The 23,275-nt window shown below is 43.0% G+C and overlaps 1 protein-coding gene across 2 annotated transcripts in view; it reads right to left on the bottom strand.

Annotated features, from left to right (window-relative positions):
* IL16 (interleukin 16) overlaps positions 1-23,275 on the bottom strand; it is a 127,194-nt gene that overhangs the window by 70,259 nt on the left and 33,660 nt on the right. Inside the window, exon 2 of one of the 2 annotated variants that reach the window (XM_044279566.1) lies at positions 4,153-4,225. The exons of the other annotated variant lie outside the window; for it this stretch is intronic. The gene's annotated coding sequence lies outside the window, so the exon portion shown is untranslated. The remainder of the gene's footprint in view (positions 1-4,152; positions 4,226-23,275) is intronic. 2 annotated transcript variants of the gene reach the window in all.

Here is a 23,275-nt window from a genome sequence, read left to right as displayed (position 1 = left end):
CAAGCTCAGTTTATTGCTTATTTAGGTTTGTTATGTAGACGGTTTAACCAGTAATTATTGTATATGTGTCCACTGTTTATATGCGCTGACATTTTAGCTGTTGCTTTAATGTAGCTCATAACGTCATAGTTAGACTCCATTGCAACATCATAAATACTGTATTCTAGTACGGACAGTAATTGGAAAGTCTCAGTTATGTGGTACACAGCATCACAACCAAAAAAGGAAAGAAGTTAACTCATATCCTAGACTTATGGATGAGCAAACTTCTTGATATTCATTTCATACCCAATTCGTCAAATATATATATTTTTTAAGTTCATTTTTGGCCGAATCGATTTTACATGAATAAAAAGAGCTGAAAATTAGTATATAACACTCTGAGATCTCCTAGGACTCAGGTTTATTTTTCTATGTTGTCATTCTCTCTTTGTTTTTTGTCCTTTTTTTTTGCAAATTTTTGTCCACCCCCCCTCCCTTTCAAGCTGTTTAACACAATGCCAACAATAGAAAATGATGTCAGAGTGACACTAACATATATAACTATGGGTAAACATATGGTTGAAGGTGTTAAAAAGACAGTATATTTAAAAGCACACTGTGCCATCACGTATGTGATGGGACCAAGCATCCAAAAATGATGCCTTAACAGGGACACATTCCTGCCCCTGTTTATACACACATGTGTTAGTGTCATAAGAAATGTCGGCTTGTTCTGCACAAGGGTTCAAAAATTATGCGTTAATGGGGGCAGAATGCCTGCCTGTATTTATCCACTCACAGGTATTATCAGAAAAAAACTGTGGCTTGTTCTGAAGTTGAACAAGCCTAGAAAAATTCTCCTTTTTGTTTGAGAGAAGCAGTCTTGCAGTAATACAATGAGCTCACTAACATGGGTATACTAATAGTGTTATTGCAGTGAAATGCCTTTGCAGTTTTCTGTAACTGAACGGTATGATGCAGTAATACAATGCTTTTAATAACACAGGTATACTGATGCACTGAAATGCGCTGAAAATGCCCAATTACAAATGGAAAATTGAGTTTTTTAGAAAAAAGGGGCAATTTCTCAGCATATGCAGCAAAATGTATGCTACTGTGGTGCTGGCAATAAGCATATGAACTGTCGAAACTTTAGATAAAAAATAAATAAAATAAAAGCTGGCTGTGTGTCCATATACAGAAAAAAATGAGTCATGCAGAACTTGCCTATATGAACTATGAATGAACACACAGTTTGACCAGTCCCTCACTCTCTATGCTATGCTTTCCCTGACAAAACCGCAAAATCTACCCAATTATATCTCCCTGTAGTGTCCCTAATACAGCTAGATTACTTGCTAGTGTGTATTATAGGTTTTTATCAGACACAGCCAATACACATTTTCTCAGGTTGCAAGTTGAACACAGAATGGCATTCTATGATATTCTCAGCAAAAGGATCTGCCTGAATCCTTCCCCTGATTGACTGATCAGTCTGCATGTCAGCCTATACGTTAATCACAGCAAATCCTTCCACCCCCTCCCAATATCATATGACCCTCTATAGCATGGATGTCAAACTCATGGCCCTCCAGATGTTGCAAAACTACAACTCCCATCATTCCCTGATAGCTGTAGTATGCCCAGGCATGATGGGAGTTGTAGTTTTGCAACAGCTGGAGGGCCACGAGTTTGACATCCCTGCTCTATAGTCATCCCCCCTCCTGTTTTCCCTGCCAATTTTTACAATTAAAAGCTGCTGGGAGCCATTTTTGCACAATTCGTCTGAAGCGAATTACCAAAACTTTGGTTTAAATTTGTCAGCCAATTTGTTTACAGTCAATTCACTAATCTGTACATAGACTGTATTACATATAACACAAATGTGAAAAGAAAGCCTAAGCTTAAGGTTGTGGTGTAGTCGGGTCATGGATGCAATAAAGTGTTCACTTAAAGACTTTAAACTGAATCTATCTAGGTAATATTAGCATATTAGAGCTATCGGGTTGTATTCCTAAAATTGGTGCCATTTGACTAATAGGAGCATTGAAAGAATACAACTGCCTCATAGTTATGTCTGGTTTACTCAGGTGGAGAGCACTCCCACCATCCCTGAGAGAGGTAACTGACAGAGAATGCAGATATACAAGACAGAAGCTGTCAATCACCACCCTGAGTCCGCTGTCCGGTTCTTCTATAAGCAATGGCACAACATTTTTTGTTTGTGCTGTTTCAACTACTAGTAGTACAGACCTGTAGCTGTAGTATGCTAAGCTCCTACAAGGCAACGTTTTCACTAAACCTATACAACATATGCCTGATTTTAGGGAGGCTCGTTTCTGTCACCGTCTGCCATTGGCGCTGCCCCCCCCCCCCCCCCGAACACCGGATGTTTTCATCCAAGCAACAGGGAGACGCAGCAGCGGCCGTGCGGGCGTCAGAAGTGTTGCGGAGCGAGGTAAGTACATTGTGTGTGAGGAGCCCAGGCATATGGGGGGGGGGGGGGCATTTCAGGGGTCAGATAATGCCTTTAAATATTAAGGGGGTAATTTATGAAATCTGGTAATTTTTTTTATGTTAAAATGTCACAAGTGCTGGCGCATGCGATTTTTTTGCACACAATTTTTTGCACACAATTTTGCGATTTTGACTTCCTGTACCACCCAGTGCCATCAGCAGGGGACCATCACCCCCTCCAATCAGCTTTTTAAAGAGGAGGCGGTGCTCCATGTGAGCGCTGCTTCCTGTTCATTACACTGCCCGTCGTCTCGGAAGTTACAACTGTGTAGTGTAATAACAAGTATTCACTGCACTCACTTGAATGGACCAAGTACTTGTAATTCCACTCCGCCACCGCTCCATAGGAGACGACGCATAGTGCAGCGAAGAGGAGGCAGCGCTCGCATGTAGCGCCGCCTTCTTTTCAAACAGCTGGGTGTCAGACCTCCACCAATCAGACACTGACGATCTATCCTGAGACTAGGTCATCAGTAGAAATGGCAGGACAACTCCTTTAATGCAAAATGTGTAGATTAGATCACATTTATCTTTGGTAACATTCTCGCCGATGTCACAACTCTCAAAAATGTGTAACTCCACGCCAGGCCTACTTTTAATGATACTGACGTAAACCACATGGCACGTCCACATTGCACGTCGACCAAATTAGCCCCATTAACACATAAAGACACAAAAAAAACCCACTGCATATGAAAATTCCCCCCACCCCTATGAAAAGGGAAGATTTACACACAGCAGAAATCCATGCACATGTTGCAGAAAAACCCCCATTCAGATAGATGGAAAGGATTTCTGCAGTGAATCTGCTAAGTGTGAACATACCCTAAATCAAAATTTGAAGCTAATGAAGGATATAAAATTGTATAAAATGAATGGCACTATTCAGTTTGCTGGAACAGGATCTCCCCTTTTACAGGTTATCATCTGTAAAGAATTTACATAGCCATGACTGCTGTATATTCATGATGACGTATGACATATATGTACACTGCAAATGAAAGACATAGAACCATAGATGGAAGTAGTCTAGACCCATTTTTGCAGCTTTTTTGAAATCTTAACAAACTCAATTTGAACAGCCTTTCCGATCACTAATATATTTGACTACCTTCATTAAGTGCGATTGCTGCGTCTGATCTCCTTCCAGCTCTACATTATACTTTTATGAACTGGTGCCAAATCTACTGCACATGTAAGGGGATCTTGTGCTGCAGTAAATCAGGCATCTGCATTCTTATTTTCAATAGCTATGTTGAGGTACTGTATTTTCCTGTATTTAATCAGAATCATTCATGTTGACTTTTTCTATAGAATTACAGTGGAGGCTGAAGTCGACGCTTGCTGCGCCTCATGTCTAAGCACTACTGTGTATGGAGGGCTTCTGTCACCAAGAAATTCAGTATGAAGGCAATCACAACGTCTGGTTGGGCTTGGTGAACATAATGTAAGAATATCTTTTACTCTGTCCTCCAGTGCTCCAATGCCCAGAAATAGACTTTTATTACAATATGCAAATGACCAGTTGGGTGCACCGAGGGCAGGCCCAAGCCCCCTGAGTACCCTAACTCTGTTGCTTTGCTCTGCTCCTACTTCTAAACGGAGAATGAATAAAAAAAATAATGAATAGTAATGTGAAACCTGTAAACTCACCTTTTAATCTGCTTCAGAGGAAGCAGAAGAAGGTACAGATCGGAGCCGATCTATTATTTCTTTCAGGGTTTCCCTGTATTAGGAAACAGAAAAAAAGCACAAATGGAATAATTTGCTACTAGTAAAATGCTATAAAGAAAGTCTACCTAGCTATCAACTAGATCACAAGGCCAAGGTAAATATTCATCACATAACTATGATGTATAGAAAATCAACTTTCAGTCTGATTACTGGTCAAGTGGTAATTATATTGGTGAGTATGCAGCGGGGACCTCCCCCAGGGCCCTTTAAGAGGAAAAAGTACTTGTTTTCGTGACACCAGTTGCAGTGAAGCAACAAGGGCACAGTGCCCCTTCTAGTGATACTGTGGATGATACCCAGGTGTAGAAATGCCAGAGTGGTGTAGGGTGGCCTAAATGTCCCTTAATGTTGGTGCACGTGTCACTGTGCTCCTACTTGTATATGCTGGACCCTAGGCGTTTGGCTCCGCAGCAATGAAAAGGGGGTTTGTTGATGAAGGGGATAATTAAATAAATTGAGTCCAGACCTTGTGATAAAGTTGGAAACAATAAACGTTTCTCCAACAGTTTCAGGCTTTGTCTTGGTTCCCAGCAGGCTTTGGCATTAACTGTGGCAGGCAACCTCCTCTCTGCTACGTCTGTTGCTATGTAGCTCTGCTGTGCTAACAGGATAACTGTAGAATTTAGCTTTAGCTGTAGGCTGTACTTTGCTGGGTAATCTGGTTTCCTGGTTTCTGAGGCTCTATACTGTGACCTCCAGATGCAGCTGAGCTGAAGGTGCTCTAGCTGTCCTAGGCAAGGCTCATCCAGGAGGGACAGGCTCCTGCTGCACACCCTCCTTTGGCAGGAAGTAAGCTAGACTGACTCCTAACTAGACTAAACTCCTCCCTAGAGCGAGCTCGAATATAAAGAAGGTTCCATTCTAGGTATAATGGCCCTGTCATTGTTGCCGCCATCTGCTGGTGAACCAGGCACATTACATTTGAACAGTTACATAGCAAGAAATATGAATACACACTTTGCAAGACCTAGAAATTAATACACAGGATGACACATGGTTAACCGTAGGAGACAGTAGCAAGGTGCAAAGGTGGTAAAGCCACTCTGGGGCATTACAAGTATATGGTCCTGTGCTATTTTATCACAATTCCTAGCAGTTGGCTAAATAACTGGGAGAATCTCTTTAATTCCTTCCACAGTTAAAGGGTCCCTCAAAACTAGGGACTGAAGCCTGCAGCAATCTTCTGTACCTTGCATAGGGAACTAGTGGCATGTACCGTACAGGAAAAATGAAGCATAACATGATGCACATTAAACTTGGTAGTCTGTGAAATTTATGGCTAGGCCATGTCCTCCAGAGAAATTTATTTTTTGTAGCCAGTCTCTGCCCTGGCTAAATAATGGGATGTCTCAAATAAGGAACTCTGCTTAATTAACTCTGAAAGCCCGATAATGCATTTGAGAATTCGTTTGCTATATCATATAATCACTTTATGTTTGTATTCACTTGTTTCCAGAATTTATCTTTAATTTTGTAAATCTTGGTGAATGATACTGAGCTGAGAACGGCAATGCATTAGATAAGTATTATAATAGTAATAATAATCTTTATTAGTTGTTCCTTTATTTAGAGGGTAGAGTACTGACCAAGTTTTCACCTCCAGTAGAAGAGGAGATAATCCCAACTAACACTGGGCCCCATCTTCCCATGGGCCCCCTCTTGCCCTAGGCTCCATGGCATTCGCACGGTCTGCCGCTATGGTAGTTACACCCCTGGCAACAGCAGTGGCAGTAACAGAGACAATAATGCCCCATGACAGAGTGGGGAGGGTGGCAGCAGTGGCAGTAAGTGACAGTAGTGGCCCCATGACAGAGTGGGGCAGCAGCAGTGGCAGTAGAGCTGTGTTCACATCACTGTCGGTAATTGTAAGCCAAAACCAGGAGTGGCAGTATTTCTAAGCCACAAATTAGGAGTGGGTCCTAAACCGAGATAAAATATAATGTAAATATTTGCATCTTTTCTTTGTTTTGGACCCACTCTTGCTTTTGGCTTACAAATACTGATGCAAAATACTGACCAAATACTGACGTTTTGAAAAAAGGCTTTACAGATGCTCAAAATACAGTATCCTTTTTTAAAATTTTCTTTTCTTCTGACGGCATAAGAACAGAAAAAAAAAACGGTGATGTCAACATGGACAAACAGGGACAATAGTGACCCCATAACAGAGTGGGGATGGGGACCTAAAGCAGTGCCAGTAACATTGACAAAAGTCGCCCCATGATAGAGTGGGGAGGGGGGCAGAAGCAGTGGCATACAGCACAAGATGGTGGCAGATCACAGTAGTAGCAGAACCCAAAAACAACAATGTGATAGCAATGACCAGTAGTATGCATATCCTTTTAAAAATGTAACATGTACATATCGGTAAACCAAGAAGCCCTATTGTAGGAATGGCAGTAGAGGCAGCAGGCAGGTGGCAGCATCATAATAGTGGCAGCAGCACGTGGCCAAAAGCAACGGCCCATTTTGCAGAATATTCAGCCATGGCAGTACACTACAGTATGATCATTACTGGCAGAATTATCTATTCTGTCGCAGCAGGCACCAGTGTCTGGACATCCTGGTTGATCCACGCCTGATTCATCTTTATGAAGTTAGTCTCTCAACATTTAGGGAGGAAGGGTGAGTTCTCTTAGGGTTAACTATGCCCCCCCACCGCACTGAACACCCGCTCTGATGCGACACTACTGGCTGGGCAGGAAAGCATGCCCAAAGAAAACTCGGCCAGTTGCAGCCACTCTTCAAGTTTGCATGCCCAGTAGTCTTGGATCATGGGTGACAGGATGCATTCCAAGCATGCCACCACCCGCTGGTTGAGGTTCTGCTGCATGTCCTGCTGCTGATGGGTGGTTTCTTCAGTAGGCGGACGAAGAAAACTGCTCATCATAGACTTCAGACTGAAGTTGCTGCATATGGAACTGGTTGTGCTCCTGCCCACCCCAGTCATGGAAGTGGAGTGTGAGCGCAGAGGGCCCCCTGGTAAGACCTTTATGAGGATGGGCAATAGTTCTCATAGGCTGCGACCAACTGACTGCACAGCATGTCTAGGTAGTAGTCCATTTTTGCATCCCTCTCCGAAGATCTAAAGAATGCCCCTATTTTTGACTGGTAGCGAGGGTCTAACAATGTGCATAGCCAGTAGTCATTTGTGTAAGGGACTTGGAGGGCCTCCCTGCCTCCATCTTCACTGCATACTGCCACGGTCTGTCCGGGTCATCTGCGTCATCTTTGTAGTTGCCATCCAGCGCCTCATGCTCCTCCTGCCCCTCTCCTGTTGCTTGGGCTGATAAACCACATCGTTGCGTATAAAATTTCTGGGTGATTATGTCCTCCTCCACCAGTTCACCCCCTTCAGGGCTCAGGTGGCCATGAAATGGAAGTGCCACGTCTTCTGTCCCCTCGCCAATCAGATTTGTCAGCATCCCCTCCAGGATGTGAAGGAGTGGAATGATATCATTCATCCTGTAGTTCTGCCGACTGACAAATAAAGTGGTCTCCCAAAGAGCCTGAGTAAACGGCATGTTTCACACATAAGCTGCCACTGGCTAATATGGAAGTTATACTGGGGAGTAGACCTGTCCGTCTGCAGCATTAAGAAATCCTTGATCTTCTTCCTCTACTTGTACAGGTGATCTAACATATGAAGTGTGGAGTTCGAACTAGAGTTCCAACTAGAGGAAACATTGCATATCAGGTGATGTTGGGGAAGAGCATTTTGCAGCTCAAGGAGGGCGTGTTTTACACGGTAAGAGTGGCTGAAGAGAATACACAGTTTCCTGGACATTTTAACAGCCCTTGCAGTTCAGTGGAAGACTTCAGCAACCGGGTGACAATGAGATTGAAGGCATGCACCATGCAGGCCTCATGGGCCAGCCCTCCCTGACGCAGCGCAGACAGAACGTTCTTACTGCTATCAGTAACCATGGTTCCGATCTCCAGTTGGAGAGGAGACAGTCACTGTTTTCTTTATTGATGACACAGAGCAGTTCCTTCCCAGTGTGGCTCCATGTGACAATGCTTAACAGTGCAGAACCGTGTGACAATGTCTCACTTTGCATAGGTGATATGCTGGTGGACCACTGTGAACCGTGAAGGGAGGGTGAGGACAAGGTGGAGGATGAGGAGGCAGAGGTGGAAACTGGCAAAGAAATCCCACGATTAAAACATGGAGGCAGCATTGCCATCACCTGTGAATGACATATATTGTCTTTGACCATAGGCCCAAGGACTTGCCCATCTTCTGCTCAACGAACACGTGCAGGGCTGATACAGCTTTTTAGGCTGATACAACCTACACAGAGCACTCTCTGTCCTCGCTGCAGGAGACTGAATCACTGAGCACTTTTCTCTCCTCGTTCTAGTGATTGTTGGTGGCCTCAGCACTCAGACCCCTACTGATCAAAACCTTTGATGTTGTATGTTACTATGACATATCAAAAGTTTTTTCAAAGTTTAGTGACACATTACACATGGCATTCAAAAATTGTTGTTGTATGTAGTTGAATTCAGGACAACATTAGGCTCAGCACACTTTTTGGGAGGATTAAGTTCAACATGCACATTTGGTAAGTGCCACCAAAAGCTTGCTCAAGACATATGCAGGTGTATGCTTATACAGTTTCATTGACTCCCTCTTAAATTAAAGGTGTATGGACATACTCAGTTAAGTCACATTATTATGACCACTAGCTATCCAGAGTGATACAGTAAGGTCCTGGTAGGTTGTAACTAGCATCTGGAGCCATGCTGACTGCAGTGCATCCCACAGATGCTCATTTGGGTTCAAGGTTGGTTGAATTAGGTGTTAAACTTAGAAGTCTAGACATGTCTATCCATGTGGCTTGTCGCATTGTCTTCCTGAAAGATCCCATCCACCCTAGGAAAGACAATCAGCATGTATGGGTGTATGTGACCTGCAAGGATGGATTCATACCCAAATCAGTTGAGAAGGCCTTCAACATGGATGAGTGGGCGCAGAGAATGCCACAAAAACATTCCCCATCCCATAACGCTGCCACCAAAAGTTTGTGTTTTTCCAGCAATCGTTGCAGGACGTTTGTTCTGTAATGTTTCTCACCTGACACGCCAAAGTCCATCCTTTCGATAGGACAGAAAACTTGACTTATGTGACACGGCAACCATTTGTCAATCAACAGAGGTCCAATTCCGATACTGCCGCAAAAACGAAAGCCTTTTCTGCTGATGCAACTTCGTTAGCAGAAGCATAGTGACCATCTGTCTACTTCAGAAGCCCATACACAATAGGGTTCACTGAAATGTTGTTTTAGACACATGTCTGGTAGCCCCCTAGTTCATTTTGTCGGTGATCTGCTGCATATAGCATGTTGGTCTGAACTTGTGCCAACGTTGTAGCCAACGTTCACCTCTCAATTCAATGGCATGTGGTACTTTATTTGTCCACTCACTATACATTTTCACCACAGCAGCACACGAACACTTGACAAACTGCACAGTTTTAGAAATACCGCCACCCTTGGCCAAAATCTAATTATCATGCCTTATTGCAACTGTGATAAATCGCCCCTTTTTTCCATGATAGCAACAAGGGATATGTGTGCTGACAGCCTGCCACACACCTTATATACCCACCAAGCCATGGCATGGCTGACATCGAAATTAAGAAGCGGTTATAATAATGTGACTCGAATGTGTATATTGACCAATAATATCTCAAAAGAACACTATCACCACAGGTCTGACTAAAAGAAGACTACATACGCTTTCTATGTATACATCGGGAGTTTAATCAGGGGGGTTGTTACTTGTCACCAACATTGATTGCTGCCTATTAACATCCAGCAATTAAAATTTGTTTACTGTTTGACTTTAACAGATTTATGAGAGTTTTAGAACTGGTTCCATGTGTAGTACTGAACAAGTTAAAAGCCACAATGAGTCACGATGAGTCACTTTCTCAGATAACTGGTTCAGCAATGTACAGTATGTCAGATCACTGCACTTTAGTTTTGAATTTGGAAACTTGAATCAGAGCTTCCACAATATAAATTTGTCCTTGGCATTGACCAGAAAGTTTGAATCCTTCCAAACAATTTGTCAGCCAAGTTATCCTCTAGTCTTCCTTCATTTTTCTGCAATTTTTCCTCTGTTGTTGATATGTTTTGAATATTGTTTTTAACCATAGCTAGTGTGTTCTGCATTTTGGAAAAAAAAACAACAACCTCTAAAACAAACAAGACAAAATGTCACTCAAAATTATATTTATGTAGGGCATTTCAAAATGCACTATAGCCATTAAAGGGGATGTGTCATCAGAAAATAACCTATGGTTTGAATCAACTTTTTGTGTTAAATATATTTTTTTTTTTGCATTTTGGCAATTTGTCTTACAATTTTCTATGTACTATGTTCAAACAAATTGTGAAAAACTTTCAGTTTTCAAACTGGCCACTGGGCCTAAATATGTCTGGGTTTTCTGTTCTTAAGAGCAGCCACAGACACAATAGTCTGGAGAGGACATCATTGACTTCTATGGGAGAGTTTTGTAGGCATGCTCTGTGCAGAGGTCAGGAGGGAGTAGATACGCTGTGATATCACCTAATGTGAATGGTTGATTTTGTGTTAGGCCTCATGCACACGACTGTGTGTTTTACAGTCTGCATTTTGTGGATCCGTGATTCAATTTTTCTGTCCTTTGTGCATGCATAGTGTGGGGATTCGCTCTGGTAGTTAGGTCTAGCGGATGCAGTATAGAGGCAAAGTACACAGTTCTTGAATAAAACAGCGGTGTTTATTCACACATTTGTGTCTAACAAAATGCAGATAAGGTGTATCGCAAAACACAGGTGGCTTGGTGTTTCTTCACACACAAGGAAAGTCCATAAACAATAAAAGTCACCTTTTCTCCTGGGTGTTAATTCACACCCTGTTAGCCGTTCAGCCTCATCAAGTCCATAGGCGGCCTGTTCGCGATTAGAGGGGCCTGAGTTCTCCAGCCCGGCTCAGACCTCACATCCCAGCACAGCCCTCAGTTCACAACACACAGACTCCTGAGCTCCACTGTCAGACGGAGGTAAAACCACCACACCTGGCAGTGCTGGCTGTTTTTTTATGCCTGGAAAAACCCGGCCTGGGACATATGGAGTAGTCACCCACCCAGCACTTTGACTACTCCCAATAAGAGCTGTCCTGGATCAGCTATGACAGCCATGCTAAAACTCAAGGTGTCAATTAGCAATAGCTGCTGCTGACACATAAAATACCGGCTCTTACTTCACCGAGACCAGGAACCTTGGTGACACATACCTTCCATCCACGATGATTCCAGGTATCTTCTTACAGTAGTTATTCTGCATCCATTCCGCATTGGCCACAAAAAAAAGGCATGTTTTACTTCGATATGACTTCTTTTTTTGGGGTTCGCCAAAAAAATGGATCGGATGCGGACAAAAATTACGGTAGTCACTGTAATTCTGCTTGTCGTGAAAATGTATACCTGTATAGAACTGGTAATCTTGAGATGTATATTATTTTTTATTAATATTGATGAAAAATTACAACAAAAAAAAACATTAAAAAAAAAAACATTAAAAATAAATAAATAAATTGGACATAAAATTCCTTTTAGCTTCCGGATGCAGACAAAAGGTTAAAAAAGTACTGTTAAAAACAGAGGAAAAATGTCTACAATGGCCCAAAAATACTGACCATTTTGCATCCCTATGTCATCTGTGAGTCCATTTTCTACATCTGTTTGTCATCCAGTTTTCTTGCTCGCATGTGAACAGTTTACTGCTTTCTCTATTTATTTATTTTTAGCAACAATTAGCAATGGATGCATGAAAAAAGGATAGCACGTGGATGACATTCTCCTCCTGAGCCACAAAAACGGACCAGAATAAAGCATGCAGTGAGTTTCTGGTAAAACGGACACACTGTCAATGGAAAATATGGATGTATGAATAGCTCCATTTGATTTGTATGGATCCATGTGTTATCTGTTGTTAAAATGAGCAACACATGGATGTGAAATACGTTTGTGTGACTAAGGCCTTACTGTCATTTTGCAAAAAGGCTGTTCATTGAAAATCTCTCCACAGAAAACAATAAAAGAAATAGGATGATGTCAGTAAGATGTTATTAATTATCAGTTAATTAAATGCAGAGATTGATTTCTGCCTTTCCTTCCTGTTATAATTTATGTAGAATTATAAAATCCTTACGGGACAGGAACTTGGAACTAATCCTGCCCTTAATAAGTGCTAAAGAGTGCCCTGTGGTGTTAGAGCCACTTAACCACAGCTTTTATAAAAGTACAGTTCTGCATGGTTAAATACAATGGTAGTTGACTTGACTGCAATTAAAAGCTACGTTATTTTAGTCACAAAAGTAGTCATGTAGCACCACACGCTTTTTAATTAAAAAGAAATTAGGCTATGTTCACACATTGTCAAACGGATGTACAGGGTTCAACAAAAAATGCAAAAATTTGCAAACATTTTTTTTTTAACCTCAACATCCCCACAGTACCCAGACTTACAAGAAGTGATCATGATCTTAGGTTTCAACCCTCAATGTACTGGGCATGCGCCTGCGCAGTCAGACATCCTCAAGTACTGTGAGCTGTGTGTGCCAGAGGCTGCCTGACTGAGAACACTGCTGTGTGAAGTACTGTAACTTTTTTCCCTTGATGTGGCTATCTCAAACATCGTTTTATGCAAGAGAAATGTTATTTTTTGGTGTTTTCAGGAGTAAATACTGTATAAATTACTGTTTAATGTATATACTATTTTTGTTGTGCAAGTATAGAAGAAAGTGATTTTTGCGTTTCTTTCATATTTGACACTAAATTACCTACTAAATAAATTCTGCAGGTTATTAGAGTTATGTGGATACCTACTATGTGTATTTTTCATTTAATGTGTGTACAATAAAATGTACAATATTTTGAACTAAATAATAGCAATATTTTATTTGTTGGGGGTTGCAATTTTTTATTATTAATTATTGATAAAAAATAGTAATCCCATTATGGGATTACTATTTATAACTTTTTATTTCAGACTTATGCAGCGTTTTGGTGTCCGCCTCCAGAGTGGAATGGAGGCTGAACGGAGGCAAACTGATGCATTCTGAACGGATCCTTATCTATTCAGAATGCATTGGGGCTGAACTGATCCGTTTTGGGCTGCTTGTGAGAGCCCTGAAACGGATCTCGGAAGCGGACCCAGAAACGCCAGTGTGAAAGTAGCCTTAGGCCTCTTGCACACAACCATAAGCGGGCCATATGTCCCAGAGCGGCATTAATCGTGCACACGGGAGTACACAGCATAATAGATTACAATGATGCTGTGCACGTCGGGCCGCCCGCGGGGCTATTGTCCCGCACTCATATGATCTTCAGCAAATAGCATTTATTATGTAGAGGAAGTTAATACAAGGCACTTACTAATGTATTGTTATTATCCATATTGCTTCCTTTGCTGGCTGGATTAATTTTTCCATCACATTATACACTGCTCATTTCCATGGTTACAACCACCCCGCAATCCAGCAGCGGTGGCTGTGCTTGCACACTATAGGAGAAAGTACTAGCCTATGTGTGCTCTCATGGTCCCAGACACCAGAGAAGGCAATGCTTTTTACTATAGTGTGCAAGCGCGGCAACCGCTGATGGATTGCAGGGGGGTCTGTAACCATGGAAATAAGCAGTGTATAATGTGATAGCAAAATGAGTCCAGCCAGCAAAGGAGGCAATATGGGCAATCACAATACATTGGTAAGTTACATGATAAATGCCACTTTCGGAAGTGAGACAATTAAGCAGGCTTACAGAACAGACAGCCTTAGGGTCCTTCACAGATCCTCAGGGCTGACTGTGGGTTTCTTTCCAGTCTCCAATCGGATCACTGGGAATAACATCCAGGATTGGAGCTTCCTCCAACCCAGTCTGTGAAGCAAGAACCGAGGCTAGTTACAGCTGGTTTTTAGCGCAGGAGAGCTAAGGCAGCCATCACTTCCCCCAGCTGCAGGCCTTGCTCTGCCCGCCATCAAAATACAGTTGGAGGTCATTAAGCGATTAAGACTACCGTTTCATACTCCAGGTGTTGAAAAAGGTGGAGACCAATAAAAGCCTGGTGACTTTTCTAGGTAATGTTCAAAACTGATGAGAGCTGAGAAGTTGCAAAGCTATGTTTAAGGTGTTGTCTTAAGCCTCATTGACACATTTGTGTTCATGCTTAAGGCCTCTTTCACACTACAGTATGTTGAATTCAGTGTTTTGCGTTCCGTTTTTCACGGATCCGTTGTTCCGTTTTTTGCTTCCGTTGTGGTTCCGTTTCCGTTCCGTTGTTCCGTTTTTCCGTATGGCATATACAGTATACAGTAATTACATAGAAAAAATTGGGCTGGGCATAACATTTTCAATTGATGGTTCCGCAAAAAACGGAACGGATACGGAAGACATACGGATGCATTTCCGTATGTGTTCCGTTTTTTTTGCGGACCCATTGACTTGAATGGAGCCACGGACTGTGATTTGCGGCCAAATATAGGACATGTTCTATCTTTTCAACGGAACGGAAAAACGGAAATACGGAAACGGAATGCATACGGAACACATTCCGTTTTTTTGCGGAACCATTGAAATGAATGGTTCCGTATACGGACCGTATACGCAACGCAAAAAACGGACCGCAAAACGGAAAAAAAAAACGGTAGTGTGAAAGAGGCCTTAAGGGGTTGTCTGGGTTCAGAGCTGAACCTGGACAAACCTCCAGTCTCACCCCTGCAGCACCCCTGACTTGAGCATCGGAGCAGTTCATGCTCTGATGCTCTCCTTTGCACGGCGCTAAATCGCGCAGGGCAAAGGCATTTTCTGGATATCCGGCGACGTACCGGGGCTCTGAACCCGGACAACCCCTTTAAATCTGTGAAAAGGATGTCAGTGATGCCTCAGTGAAGATGTCCGTGATGTATCCATGTCGGGTCCGTCTGTCCGCTTTTTGCTGTCCATGTGTCATTCATGTTTCACTGACACTGCACAGCTAAAAAATAATTTGCAAAGCATCTCTTCCTAATAATCCGTGAAGCATGGTTTAAACATGGATGGCATCCGTGTTGCATCCGTCGTGGTTTTCACGGACCCATAGCCTATAATGGGTGTGATGAATCGGTGAACATGGACAAAATAGAGCATGCATCCGTGCTAAAAATACTGACCCACGGACCGTGCTAAAACACTGAAGTCTGAATACTGTGGGGATTTGCTCTGGTAGGCAGGTTAGCGGACGCAGTATAGAGGCAATCACAAAGTCTTTAACTTAAATAGTTCAGGGTTTATTCACACAGAAGGCAAAACAATATAACAGCTCTCAGTCTTGGTGTTCGTTCACACCATGGAAAGTCCACAGAACACAAACATTCACCCTGTTAGCAGTTTTTCATCAGCGGGCCCCAGCAGGCTTTAGGCCTCTTTCACACGAGTGGGTCCGGATGTGTTGGGGCAAACCCGCGTGAGTAGTTGCGCAATTGCAGTCAATTTTGACTGCGATTGTGTTCCGTTGTTCAGTTTTTATCGCGCGGGTGCAATGTGTTTTGCACGCGCATGATAAAAAACGAACTGTGGTACCCAGACCCGAACTTCTTCACAGAAGTTCAGGTTTGGGTTCAAGGTTGTGTAGATTGTATTATTTTCCCTTATAACATGGTTAATAACAAGGGAAAATAATAGCATTCTGAATACAAAATGCATAGTAGAATAGGGCTGGAGGGGTTAAAAATGTTAAAAAAAAAAAAAAAAATGTTAAATTTAAAAAGTTTAAATTTAACTCACCTTAATCCACTTGTTCGCGCAGCCGTCATCTCTTCTGTCTTCATCTGTGAGGAAAAGGACCTTTGGTGACATTCCTGCGCGCATGACATGGTCCATCACATGATCCATTACCATGGTGATGGATCATGTGATGGACCTTGTGATGAGCGTAGTGACGTCATCAAAGGTCCTTTTCCTCACAGATAAAGACAGCCCAGCCCTATTGTACTATGCATTCTGTATTCAGAATTCTATTATTTTCCCTTATTGGTTATAAGGGAAAATAATAATGATCGGGTCCCCATCCCGATCGTCATCTAGCAACCGTGCGTGAAAATTGCACAACTTCCGCACTTGCTTGCAACCCCATTTATTTCTATGGAACCTGCGTTACGTGAAAAATGCACAAAGAGGAGCATGCTGCGATTTTCACGCAACGCACAAGTGATGCGCGAAAATCACTGCTCATGTGCACAGCCCCATAGAAATGAATAGGTCCGGATTCAGTGCGGGTGCAATGCGTTCACCTCACGCATTGCACCCGCGAGAAAATCTCGCCCGTGTGAAAGAGGCCTTAGGGGCCTGTTTTCCAGCCTGCGGCTCTCAGCCCTTTTGCACGGCACACATCTTCAGATCCCAAACCACAGAGCCTCCACAGCTTCACTGTGAGATGGAGGATGATCCACCCCACCTGACAGCGCTGACTGCTTTTTATAAGCCTCTCAAGACCCAGCCTGGAACGTGGGGAGTAGCCACCCACTCAGCACTTTGGCTACTCCCAGTAAGAGCAGTCCTGGATGAGCTTTACAGCCATACTAAACAGCTGAAGTGTCAGACTGCAATCTGCAATACTGACATTTCAGGGGAAAAAAACAGCTCTTACCTCACCGAGGCCAGGAACCTCGGTGATATGTACCGACCATCAATGATGGCCCCTTGTTCCTTCCTACAATACACACATTAAAATGAATGGGGACCTGTGCTGTCCGTGGAGAACACGTACAGTGCACATACGTGGAACACTGACATATGGACATCATGCATCACTTGAATGGGCGTCATGCAATACTGTATAATTAATAATGTAATATTACATAAATTATACATAAATAAGCAGCTGCACCCTGCAGGGCCACCTAAAATCAACAGAGCAGCAGGTTGAGCATGCGTTCTACAGCTCCATTCATCTCTATAGGACCTGTCGGAAATAGCCAAGTGCTGTAGTCAGCTATCTAGATGCATGGGGCGTCAGTGATCGATCTGTTAATTTCGAGGCCCTGCAGGGTATGAAACCCTGTCCTCATGATCGGTAGGGATTCAAGTGGTAGGACGGACCCCAACAATCTAATAGTTATTCCCTATCTTGTGGATAGGGAATAACTTCAAATGACCAGAATAGCCATATGAATTTAAAGCTGACCTGTGTGCAGTACTGCTGCATGCCACTGTCTGCATCGTTCCAGAGCGGAGCCCTCCCTTACAAGCTTGTTGGCAGCACACTGACACTTTCAGTGCTACCCTCAGCTATGCTGAGCAAGGCTAATAGGTCTTACCAACATAGCCCCTACTGATTTCTGACTGGGGGAGTACTGAAATTTAGACTTCTTGAGGATTTAGATCATCCACATATATCTCTATCCATCAAGTCTTGTATAGTGGCCAACACGTGTGTATATTTGTGAACACTGACACTGATAGTAAACCCCCCAAAAGCCTCCAATGATGGAAATCAGAGAGGGGTTCTACTGTCATCCGGACCCAGCAGTAGTGCAGCCTCAGGCTTTGAGCCTCTAACTAATCGAAGCATAAAGGTCAAATATTGAATGGTTTAATACATATTTAAAGGCTGTAGATACTTTGCATCATCACTAAATTACATCTATTATGTGATAAAATCATTTTTGTAATGAGTTTTGATAAAAAATTCTCAGCTATTTGTCTTTTGCAGCCTGTATGTGTTCTAATACATTGCAGGCTGCTGAGTCTCGTTCAAAGTGAAATTCATCATATGAGCTCTCTGATGGCTCACTCTGTTTTTCCTCTCTCTGCTCTTCACTGTGTTTTAAGCTGACACCGGAATCCAAACGATGTCAACATGAAAGATCGTTCAGGAGACCAGAGATAGGGATTGCAGGGTGAGCCAGAAGAGAGCTCATGTGATTTGCAGAAGACAAATCTGTTGATTAATTTTTTTAATTAATCAACAGTACTAATTAAATACTGTCAAACTGTGCAGGGGCAACCCCAACTGCTGGTAACACCCATCTGGACCTTCATATAAGAATCCTGGCAATACATTTACTTCTAGAAGGAATAATAAATTAATGGCGCAACGCAGAGTCATAAGAATAGATGCTCCAGAATTGTTGTTATATGGGAAATGCAAGTAGTTACTAAAACAGTCATGTCAGGAGAGTGTTACAGTAAGTGATAAATACTGTAGGTAAAACATTCATTTAAAGGGGTTGTCTCCCATCAGCAAGTGGCATTTATCACGTAGAGATTGTGGCATTGTCAGGACATTATTTGTCATTGTCAATTAAAGGGGTTGTCCGGGTTCAGAGCTGAACCCGGACATCCCTCCATTTTCACCCAGGCAGCTGCCCTGACTTGAGCATCGGAGCAGTTCATGCTCCGATGCTCTCCTTTGCCCTGCGCTAAATTGCTCAGGGCAAAGGCATTTTCTGTAGTTCCGGTGACTTATTGGGCTCTCCATGGGGCTGCCAGGAAGCCCGGTGACGTCACCGGCACTGATGGGCGGGCTTTAGCGCCTAAACGGCTAGGGCAGCGCTAAAGCATGCCCATTAGAGCCGGTGATGTCACCGAACACACTGACGGGCGAAAGCTTCCACCCGGCAGTGTGTGATTGTAAACAAAAGAGACCTTGCCCTGCGCAATCTAGCATGAGATGTTCCTATGCTAACATCAGGGGGGCTGCTTGGGTGAAATGATGGGTATGTCCGGGTTCAGCTCTGAACCCAGACAGCCCTTTTAATGCTCCCTGCAGATTTGCCATCCAATATATGGGATGTGGTGACATGAAGTGGTTTCATGTAACATTCATGTAGGTCTTTTGGGTCGTCTCAATTTAGCGAATGGCATTTATCATGTAGAGAAAGGTAATACAAGGCACTTACTAATGTATTGTGATTGTCCATGCTGACTTCTTTGCTGGCTGGATTCATTTTTCCATCACTCCCTGCAATCCAGCAACAGTGGCCATGTTTGCATATTATGGGAAAAAGACCCAGCTTATGTGCACGTCCGCAGCCACCAAACAGGGCAGCGGTTTTTCCTTTGCAAGCGTGACCACTGCTGCTGGATTGCAGGGTGATTGTAACCATGGAAACGAGCAGTGTATGATTTGATGGAAAGATGAATCCAGCCAGCAAAGGAGGAAATATGTACAATCACAATACATTAGTAACTGCCTTGTATTAACTTCCTCTATGATAAATGCCACTTGCTGAAGTGAGACAACCCCTTTGGCTGGGGTTAAAATGCAAAGCCTGTAGATCAGCAAAGAGTTAATTTAAATGAGCTGGCTTCTGGCGTACATGGAGTAACATGGCTTCTGGCGTACAGCAGCTACTGAATTGATCTGTAACACATTCGCATTTTCTTCATATTTCCAACATTAAAATGGAGATGTAAGATATAGTGCTGGATTCAGCTGAAAATCTGAATCTCTTGAAAATCTCAACAATTTTCTCTGTAAAGCAAACAACACTGACCCTGTCAAAAGCTGGGTTCAGGAGGGATTTCTTCTATCACAGACTGTCATATGGCCGAAGAGAACACAGTCTCATGATTAACAAAGAAAGGCCTTTGTACGCAGAAGAGGGTAGGCATTCTAAATATGAGCTGGCGAGGCCACGGGCTGGAGGCCGCTGAATGGAGCGGCAGTGGGCAGGGTGGGCCTCATGAATACTGCCCTCATACCATTTTCTTTCATAAGTTGTTTATCTAGGATGAATCTACAATGGCCTAATAAGCATGAAAGATCAGAGGACACATTCCAGTCTACATTAGTAAATATTCATTACATTAATCATCCAGCCTATGTAATGTATGACACCTACAGTGTAGTTCAGCTATGTAGTAATTGTACCAACTGTGGGTCATGTGGGTCCTGATGCCATCTCTACCCAGGTACCATTTATAGTACAGTTCTTCCATCTCTATTCACAGTACACCAGGATGATTTGAATCTTGGAGGATTAAAGGGGTTTTCCCATTACAAGAACTTGTCTCCTATACATAGCATAGGGCATGTGTCCAACCACCGGGGCCCCTGCCGATCATGACATTAGGGGCCCGTGTTCCACTATTTCAACGAAGCAGTAGACACACATGCATATCTGCCACTCTATGCTCCATTCAACTGTATGGGACTAAGGCTACATGCACACGAACATTGTTTGTTTCCGTTTTTTAAAATGTGGATAGGATGCAGACCCATTCATTTCAATGGGTCCACAAAAAATGCGGACAGCACACCATGTGCTGTCCGCATCAGTATGTCCGTTCCGTAGCAAAGTAAAAAAAAAAAAATAGAACATGTCCTATTCTTGTCCGTTTTAGGCATTGTTACAATGGTTCTGCAAAAAAAAAAACGGATGGCATACGGATGTTATCCGTTATTTTTTGCGGATCCGCATACGGTCGTGTGCATGTAGTCTAACTGAAATAGCTGAACAGAAGCGGATAGGGGATACATGCTTGTAACGAGACACCCCCATTAAATGAAAACAATGATATGATGAGTAATGTCTGTTCATTTTAAAATTAGGGGGCTAACGTTATGCTATTTGGGGCAGGGGACTAGAGCTACATAGGTGGTGACATATTTGCATTTTGCCAAGTATTGACCAGGAGGCAGGGACGACATGAGGTGGAAGAATTCTGAGTGGGATACAGTATGTAATGCTATAAAGTCCATATTGTTAGAATCTGCCATTCTTATTGTCGGTGGCAAAAGACACTTCAGCCTTTATTTTAAGAGAATCTGTCACCAGTTTAATGCATCCCTATCTGAGAACAGTATAAACTGGTGACGGATACAGCTACTTTCATATTCGCGTTGTGCTGTTCGGTTTTGAGATCCGGCACAGGCTCTCAAAACCGCAGCACAACGCATCAGTTTTCTCCCAATTCATTGTTAATGGGGACAAAACTGAACAAACCTGAACAGACTGCATCAGAATGCATTGCGTTCCGATTTGTTGCTTACCTATGCCAGAGAAAAAAATAATAATCGCTGCAAGCAGCGTTTTTGTGTGCGGCATGGGAAACTGAAGAAGCCGGATCTGGCACCAAAAACCTTGTAAGGCCCCGTGCACACGGCCGTGTTTCACAGCCGTGTGCGGGCCGTGGAACCGCGGCCTAGATCCCTCCTGAGAGCAGGAGCGCATGGCGTCACTGGTTGCTATGACTTCGTGCGCTCCCTGCTGCCGCCGCAATACAGTAATACACTGGTATGATCTATACCAGTGTATTACTGTACTGTGCCGGCAGCAGGGAGCGCACGGCGTCATAGCAACCAGTGACGCCGTGCGCTCCTGCTCTCAGGAGGGATCCAGGCCGCGGTTCCATGGCCCGCACACGGCTGTGAAACACGGCCGTGTGCATGGGGCCTAAATCAATTGTGCCATATTTGTTTCAGACATGAGAAAACCGGATTTGGCACCTATTGACTTACAATGGTTTTAGTGCCGGATCCGGTTTCTTCATTTTTGATATAATACAACCGGATCCGTTCTGAACAGATGCAGCCGGTTGTATTATTATAACGGAAGCGTTTTGCTGTGATTTTGGGATCCCATTCCGGATCTTAAAATTGGACAGCAAAAACGCAGATGCGAAAGTGGCCTACCCTGAGCAAATTACTGGATCACGTACCTGAACTGACCCAGCTGTTTTACTAAAATCTGAATTGAACAGCTCAAATACGGGCTAAGCGCTGTAGCTGTTTAATGCAGGCTGGTGCCGGGGAGTCCTCATATTCATGATCTCCTTCATATCCCTGTGAGCTCTATCATAGCAAACACCACATGGGGAGACCCCGGAGCTCATGATCAGGAGGACTCCCAGCATGTGTTCTGTATCAAAAAGTGCAGATTTTTAGTAAAATAGCTGGTTTAATTCAAGTAAGCGGTGGTCTCTGTCAGAAGCGTATGCTGCCCGCAGATAGAGATAGTCATTTTAAACTTTGTATAAATCCCAAGTAAAAAAAGACAAGTTACTGTTCCTTGACTTATCAGCACCTTCTTCTCATTCGTCCTGCACTGAGCTCTCAATTCACTAATTAAATCTGTCTTGAGTGGTAGATGGATTTTTAGATTCACTAAGGAATCGGGTTACAGACTCTGCCTATAGAAGTCTATGGAGAGTGGAGGGGGAGGAGAGAGATACATATAGACACTGCTGTCCCTAAGTTTTAGGCTCAGTTCACTTCATTAAGATATCTTCCAAATATAAGCAAAAAGGGCAAGGTTTGGCACATATTTGTACAAAAAAAACCCTGTGATTATCCTAAAGGGTACAGTTACAGACATACAGATATATACTTGTGATGTGGGGCAAAAATGTGGTCTAAAAAATGGAAGAAATGTACTTTTCTACGGTTCAGATGACTGAAAACGCTCATGTATCTAGGCAACAGTCTGAGATGAATAACTGGAACAAAGATGATTTTTAAATTTGAAGTGCTTTTAAGTTCTTGGGAAATGAGTCCCTAATGATTTCTAAACAGCGTGATTATGTACAGAATACAAAACGCTTTTTGTGCATTGTATGACATTAACATCAAGGAATAGCAGATATCCGCCAATATACGCTATTTTCCTGTCATCTTTCAAGATTATTATTTCCACAATGTACAGTATTTACAGCTCCCGTTCCACAGTCTCTTCATTTTTCTATCATTCAGAGTAGATAAGGATTTAAAGGGGCGGTGTCATCACAAGGCTATGCCATTGGCATCAGATCACCCCTGAGACCCACACCTATGTCCAGAACAGGATCCCTGAAGCGAGCAGAGCCGCACATGCTCTGCTATTTCCGGTAGTCTCATAGAAGTGAGGGGAGTGGTGGCCACTCTTTCACTGTGTGCTCGCCATTCATTTCTATAGGACTTTCAAAAATATCCATGCGCACATTGCTCCTTTTTTCGGAAATCCTGTACAAATGTATAGAGAGCCTGCCGCTCATGCACTGTGCGCTCACCTTCTCTGTTTGGGACCCATT

The sequence above is a fragment of the Bufo gargarizans genome, chromosome 2, assembly GCF_014858855.1.
Source record: "Bufo gargarizans isolate SCDJY-AF-19 chromosome 2, ASM1485885v1, whole genome shotgun sequence".
Lineage (NCBI taxonomy): Eukaryota > Metazoa > Chordata > Amphibia > Anura > Bufonidae > Bufo > Bufo gargarizans.
The sequence above is the reverse complement of the archived record's forward strand: the minus strand, read 5'-3'. Positions and strand labels throughout refer to the sequence as shown.